The following is a 7,500-nucleotide window of genomic DNA, read 5'->3' as shown; positions in this document are numbered from 1 at the left end:
TCCTTCTGGAAGGAGAAGAGGAAACCGATCCAGAGGTTTTCGAGGCATCATGTGTTATCATCAATGGATTTCACGGTATGTTGCTTTTTTTAAACTTACCGATAATGTGAGTTTTGGGTGGGAAAAAAGACAAATACTATATTGATAAGACGACAATGCTGTGTGCTCGTTTTAAATCTTTTATTTTGTCAAAGTAATTTACCCGGATTATCAGAGTTCCCAAGGAATAAATGTTATCTAAGGCACTAAGGCGTTTATTATTAATCCTTTCTGAATTCACATTTTTTCTAGTTTGTGATTTGCTTTAACAAAAACGTATAGGTTTTATCTCACTTTCCAGCTAAAGGAGGCTAAAGGAAACCGATAGCGATCATCAGAAGCTGCCTTTATTTCGTTGCTGAGATGCCAAGAAGCATTGTTATCCTTCAGGGCCCATTCATAGGCATATTACATGTAAGAATAACTGTAGTTCAGGTCTAGTCGAAGTTTTCTTAAACTCTAATGATTGCTCACAAATTGTGCAATTTTTCATCAATCGTTTACAGCGGTTCCTTGGCATGGGCTCATCTTCAGTGTACAAACATGTGGAACTCAGAGATGAGGAAACACAAAGCACAAAGAGAGAGAGACAAAAATATTGAAACGATACCTTAAACCGCTTACGAAACAAAAGAGATTTCAACAGGTTTTGATACCGAGGATAGCCCGAAACATGGTAATCAGTAACCTTTATCGTGCATTTGTACACATCATGCATAGTGGCAAATTGCGGGTTGTTGTACTTAATTCCACAATAGCGGTGCAACAGTAATAATAATAGGGGCGGGAGCTTAAGCAAGGGCGTCGAAGACGACGGCTTCGAGATAGTCGTCTAAAAATATTAAATCGCGTTATTCTACAGTAAACACCCACATATAAGAACTTAGAATGTAAGAACCTGTTAGGCTAAAACTTTCATTCTAGACCCTCTTACATATGCCACTGGGATCTTAAGTTGCCTTAAGTCGCGTTAAGTCCGTAAACACAACACACCTTAAAGTTTGTCTGAAACGATTGAGAAAGAGTTAAATTAAAAAGTGGCAGATCAAGGGAGGCATCATAATGTAATTGTCTCTTGGTTAATTTCCAAAACAACAAGAATAATGGGTTGGGCAGGGGGTTGCCTCCGGATACACATTTGAAAGGTGCTGATGAGCCTGGCGAACTCCTGCTGTAACACATAGGATTGGTCAGAACACCGTGGCTGCAAGAGGTCATGCAGCAGAGATAAGTGTTTGCAAGAATCATGTAAATCCTTATTAAATATTTGTGACAAGCCTTTTTTTAAAACTTTGCCTTGCAACATGTAGCTCTAATGGAGACACCACAAGCAAGATTCTAGTCTCTACACATTGTATTTGTGGCAAGATGTTATGCCATTTGCTTGTCACAGAAACAAGTATTAAACGAGAAAGCCTATAAAAATAATTCAAGTCTTAAGCTGTATTATAATTCCTCACCTTTGTGAGGAAGAGTGATATGATGCCTCAAAATATTTGCAATTTTACATAACAAATATAAGGGAGGAAATAACCAAACAATTTTAAGCTCAGTAAAAAGAATTGAAATTATTTATTTTAGATGTAATACTGATGTAAGCTTAACTTTACTTAAAGAAAAGGTCTAGGAAAGTGTGTATTGTAAGGTTGAGAAGTCTTACTCTAAGCATTTCATGCAATTTTGTTCGATTTACATACGTATAGTCGAGTTCCAGATGGCGATGCTCCTCACGAGAATACATGATTCAGTAAAAAAGAATGGATTAACCAACCTTTATTTATTATTCCACCACACAAAATTCCAAATCTTGATCGCGTATTTTGCAACCAAATCCACGAAATATGTAATAACATTGCAAATCTCCTAAACTTCAAAAGCCAGAGGAAACCTGCTCTAATTTGCTCTTTGTACGGGGTTTATGCTTAACTTGATAGATGAACTCACAGCCACAGCTCAAAGAAATCCTTTTAAATTTATGTGCCAGGCAAGTAAACCAGACATCCGCAGAAATTCAATTGTAGGGCAAGTGTACATGCTGGGTGTACGTTTATCTGAAGCAGGAATAAAAATGGCAACCGTATGCCTATTCTTCCTTTAGAACGTTATAGTGCTGATCGATCACGAAGAAATGCCTCATCATGTAAGTTTTAGACTCGGGTTTTGTTTGTACCGCAAGAGGAAAGGCTATGTTATCGACACGTGACATGACTCAAACTCACGCTAGTCTACACATAGAGACATGGACTATATAGGCTGCCAAGATCTTCTGCGAGACGCAAAATGGCGGACAAAAGACTTCGACTCTCTTGAAAATTGTTGATGATGATAGAGGAGGAGCCTATTAAGTGTCATGACCAAGGGAAATAAGTTTCATTAATAATGATAATGATAATAATAATAATGGTTTAATTACAGTTATATCCATAAAAACAAAAGGGCTCCTCAAATGTAAAACACTATCATGAATTATGGCAATTAAAAACTGTGAAATAATTATTATGTCACAGTTGTTGTTAATAACGAAAGGTTATGAAAAACATTTCAGAGTAAAACGTAGCGAGATAAAAATATTACGTTTCCGCCACGACATGTCACCATTATCAAATGCAAATTATCGTAAGTTAGGTAAGGTTATATAAAGCATAGAGAGTGGAAAAATACATTAGAATAAATGAGACGGAGATAAACAAAAGAATGAACAAAATCTAAATAAACAGTTTTGCTGGAATGGAGGCATTTTGAGTGTTCAGAGTCGGTCTCTTTTTCCTTATCCGCATGTCATAAATAAGGCACTCAAACTTTCTTTAAGGTGGTAAATTGCTCGTGAAGAGTGTTGGATCTTTGGTTGTGTTTGTCCCTCAGATGTTTACTGATGACGGAATATTTATGCTCCTCAATGCGCAGGTGGAGATGAGGGCTCGTGTATATTATTCGAATCACACGAATTACATTGAAATTCATAGACAACGCATTGTTGGTTTACAAGTGAGGGCTTTGTTTCCGTAACTTTCAAATCATCAGAGATTTTCCTACTTGTGAAAACTGGTTGTAATACACGATCGATTTTCTTTCCAACGGTCGCTTAGTTGCCTGCGCACGGAGTCGGCGGATTTCTGATCTTTGAAAGGCAAGGTTATTCGTACAGGGCTGTCGACGGGCCTGGTGTCTTGGGAGGCGTGAAATCTCTTAAAAGTAGAATCAATAAGTTTTTCAGGATATCTTAGTTTCAGAAAAAATTTTTCTTCGATAATGGCATTCATTGGAGAAGAGGTCCGGAGAAGATGACAAACGTTTAGCGCGATCAAGCATAGTTCTTACTAGCGATCGTTTATATCTGTTGTCCACATGGCTCTGTTAGTGGAGTAGAAGCCCTTTGATCTTTTTTTCTGTAGACAGAGGTGTTAATGTGGTGATCGGTCTTAGTGATTACCATGCCTGCGAAGGGTAAGCAGTTGTTGACTGCTGTTTCCATTGTAAATTGGATTGCCAGGTGCCCATCATTCACAACTGAAAGGAAGTCGGTAGCAGCGGTAAGGTCAGGTACTAGGGCGAAGGTTTTATCCACGTATCTTTTGTAGAAATTGGGAAGTTTGTTTTCATGTGAAAGTTTCTCCTTGATGGAGCACATAAAGGTGTTTGCCATTACTGATCCTCATGATGGTGAGCCCATCGCAACACCGTCTATTTCCTCGAACAAGCCGCCGTTAAACTGGAAAAGTTGAACTTTGGTTGCAATTGTGAGCAGTTCAATTAGGTGTCCTTCGAAGATGTTAAGGTTGTGTATATTGTTAAACCAGTTCCTATTGAATGCTTTCTTTGCTAAAATCTGAATAGTTTCTTCTAACGCAATGTTAGTTAAAAGGGCTGTGACATCATACGACACCAATCATTGTCACCGATTTGCAGATTCATTGAAAGATGTCGGATATCGTGTACTCTTTGATAGATAAATGTCATCACAGAGGAACTACGCGCCAAATTACACTGAGCAGACACCATCACTGAAAAAACAGCTTAGTGAGCTTTACAGCGAAAACGGACAGAAATCATCATTTCCCGTTACCTATGCACCTTGAAAACACTTGCCTTGCTACGCAAGAAACTCTACCAGAAGATGTCTGACGATCACACGTCTAAAATCGCCAGGTTATTAAACAGAGATATTGATCAACGATGAAATGATATATGAAATGGATCATATGTGAACTGCGGATATGAAATCAAGTGAAGCTACGATCCTCGCAGTTAAGAATGCAATTTTTGCAATAGCGTAAAGAAGCCTGAAAAATTCAGGACTTCAACGGGGTTTGAACTCGTGATCTCGCGATACCGGTGCGACGCTCTAACCAACTGAGCTATTAAGCCACTGACGTTGGGAGATGGTCATTTGTGGGTTTCAATGTTCCCGTGAGGAATGAATAAAAAAAATTGCATTCTTAACTGCGAGGATCATAGCTTCACTTGATTCCATATCCGAAATTTAAAGAAAACGACAAAACTTTTGAAATTATATGACATGTTTCGACAGAGACTTGTGTCATCTTCAGTTGATTAATGTACAAAGCGTTAAGTTGAATTTATAAGTACGGAAAAAGTGCTAATTATGTCAGTAACAACGGAATGTACATAAAACGTAACAATGTGCGAATTAAAAGGATAGTTTTAGATTTACGTGATGCAGTTGTTGATTAAGAGAAGGTTGTTCTCTTTGAATATGAAAAGCTTCTTTTATCTTGAGTTAAAAAGTCGTAGAGGCGTGATCTAAAATATGGAAACACTCCCCTGAAGACAGGGCGCGACATTGTTCGGAATTCTGTAGGTGTTTGAAAATGTGAGAGGCCCTATCACTGACTAAGTGCTCACGTACGCGTGTGGAAAAATGCCGGATTGTTTCGCCGACATAACAGGCATTACAGCCCCCCATACAAACTTATAAACCACACGTGAACGAAGCCCTCCAGGGATAGGGTCTTTCACACCAAGCAAGTTGCCTATCTTAAAGGAGGAAAAAACTAGTTTGATGTCCAAATCATTGCAGTAGCGCTTGATAAAGTGACGGATCTTTTTCTGAGTTACGACAGAAAAATGGCCTATGTAAGGTAGCTTAAAATAAAATATAGGCGAAGTGGGAAGGGAACCCTGGGGACAATGATTACTTAGGGTCCCAGTAATGTAACGGTTTACAACCCTTTCAATTAAATGGGCAGGGAAAAGATTCTTTTTTAGGATTTCCATAAGCTTAGTTATGTCCTCGTGTAGCCCCAACCAGGTGTTGTTAATCTTATAGGCCCTATCAATAAGAGTCCTGATGAGACCCACTTTGTAAGAGTACGAAGTGAAACTGAAATAATTAGTTAATAACCCAGTAAAGGTTTTCTTACGGTAAACTCTAGTTAAAAAAGAAATGGGATCATTGTTATCAACTAAAACATCTAAAAAGGGTAATTTGTGATGAGCTTCTTTTTCCATAGTGAACATAATGTTTGGGTGTCTAGAGTTGATGTAATCGAAAAATATAATGGCATCATGTTCCGAGTGAAATAAACAAAAAGTATCGTCAACATATCGGCGGTAAAATAACATTTCAGAACCTTGAAAATCTTCTAACCATAGTTTTTCATGATGCCCCATAAAAGATTGGCTAGAACGGGGGCAAGAGGAGACCCCATGGCTACACCATCAATTTGGTCATAGAAAGAGTCATTAAATAAGAAATGAGTCTGGGCGGTAGCTATAGTAAAAAAGCTTCTAAGTTCAGGCTCACTTAACTTAAGGTCAGGATTGCCCTTAGAAATGTAATTGACTGCTAGGTCAATGCACTCATCGAGGGGTATGTTGGTAAAGAGACTTTCTACATCAAAAGAGACCATAAACGTACCAAACATGGATCTGTAGCACAATGTTCAGTTGGAATGTGCGGCGATAAAAGACTACAAAGATATTTAGCCAAGTTATAATTGTATGTTCCAATAGAAGACACGATCGGGAGAAATGGCGGAGTAGAGTTGGTTCCACGATCCTTGTGCATTTTAGGGAGGCCATAAATTCTTGCTGGTTGGGAGCCTTTGGGATAGACGTTCTCGTTCACAACGTTGTCAAGATGGCCATCTTTCTTAAATTTTCGGAGCAGACGTTGCAGTCTGCCTTCTCTAAGTAAGGTGGGATCTTCCTTGATGGGCCGGAATTTAGAGGTGTCATTGATTATTTTAAGGATGCCTTGGTCGTAATCCGATCGGTCCAAGACAACCACACCATTCCCTTTGTCCGGTTTTAAAATGACAATGTTTTTGTTCTTCCTTATTTCCTTAAGAACCCTGAGTTTTTTGAGGTCTTCAATCGTGGGACGGTATGAAGAGACATAAGTGTGGGCTAAATGAGAAAGATCTGCAACAAGTTTTCCTGCTTGTTTGGTGTCTCTCAGTTTTTTGGCCATAGTGTGATTAATAAGTTCGAAGCAAGTGAAGACATCTGACTCGTTTATTTTTGGTGGACGGATGGAGTGGGTTAATCCAAAAAAAAAATCTTTGTAATTTTTTATCGCCGCACATTGCAACTGAACATTATGCTACATACACTTTCACTTTTGTTCAGGACATCCAATCTTTATCCATGTTTGGTAAGTTTATGGTGACTTTTGATGTAGAAAGTCTCTTTACCAACATACCCCTTGAGGAGTGCATTGACCTAGCAGTCAATTACATTTCCAAGGGCAATCCTAACCTTAAGTTAAGTGAACCTGAACTTAGACGCCTTAATTTTTACTATAGCCGGCTACCGCCCAGACTCATTTCTTATTTAATGACTCTTTCTATGACCAAATTGATGGTGTAGCCATGGGGTCTCCTCTTGCCCCGTTCTAGCCAATCTTTTTATGGGGCATCATGAAAAACTATGGTTAGAAGATTTTCAAGGTTCTGAAATGTTATTTTACCGCCGATATGTTGACGATACTTTTTGTTTATTTCACTCGGAACATGATGCCATTATATTTTTCGATTACATCAACTCTAGACACCCAAACATTAGGTTCACTATGGAAAAAGAAGCTCATCACAAATTACCTCTTTTAGATGTTTTAGTTGATAATAATGATTCCATTTCTTTTCTAATTAACTAGAGTTTACCGTAAGAAAACCTTTACTGGGTTATTAACTAATTATTTCAGTTTCACTTCGTACTCTTACAAAGTGGATCTCATCAGGACTCTTATTGATAGGGCCTATAAGATTAACAACACCTGGTTGGGGCTACACGAGGACATAACTAAGCTTATGGAAATCCTAAAAAGAATCTTTTCCCTGCCCATTTAATTGAAAGGGTTGTAAACCGTTACATTACTGGGACCCTAAGTAATCATTGTCCCCAGGGTTCCCTTCCCACTTCGCCTATATTTTATTTTAAGCTACCTTACATAGGCCATTTTTCTGTCGTAACTCAGAAGAAGATCCGTCACTTTATCAA

General features: G+C 38.4%; 1 long non-coding RNA gene across 2 annotated transcripts in view; it reads left to right on the top strand.

The window, feature by feature from the left end:
- Window positions 1–1,675, top strand: part of LOC137993126 (uncharacterized) — a 1,738-nt gene extending 63 nt beyond the window's left edge. Inside the window, exons 1-3 of one of the 2 annotated variants that reach the window (XR_011121814.1) lie at window positions 1–75; window positions 341–453; window positions 546–1,675. The exon at window positions 1–75 is cut by the window's left edge and continues 18 nt beyond it. This is a non-coding gene — a long non-coding RNA (uncharacterized lncRNA). The remainder of the gene's footprint in view (window positions 76–340; window positions 454–545) is intronic. The other variant, XR_011121815.1, reaches the window with a different exon arrangement.
- The last annotated feature ends 5,825 nt before the right edge of the window (window positions 1,676–7,500 follow it).

Source organism: Montipora foliosa, chromosome 1 (genome assembly GCF_036669935.1).
Source record: "Montipora foliosa isolate CH-2021 chromosome 1, ASM3666993v2, whole genome shotgun sequence".
In the NCBI taxonomy this organism is placed as follows: domain Eukaryota; kingdom Metazoa; phylum Cnidaria; class Anthozoa; order Scleractinia; family Acroporidae; genus Montipora; species Montipora foliosa.
This window is presented reverse-complemented; position numbering and strand designations above follow the sequence as displayed.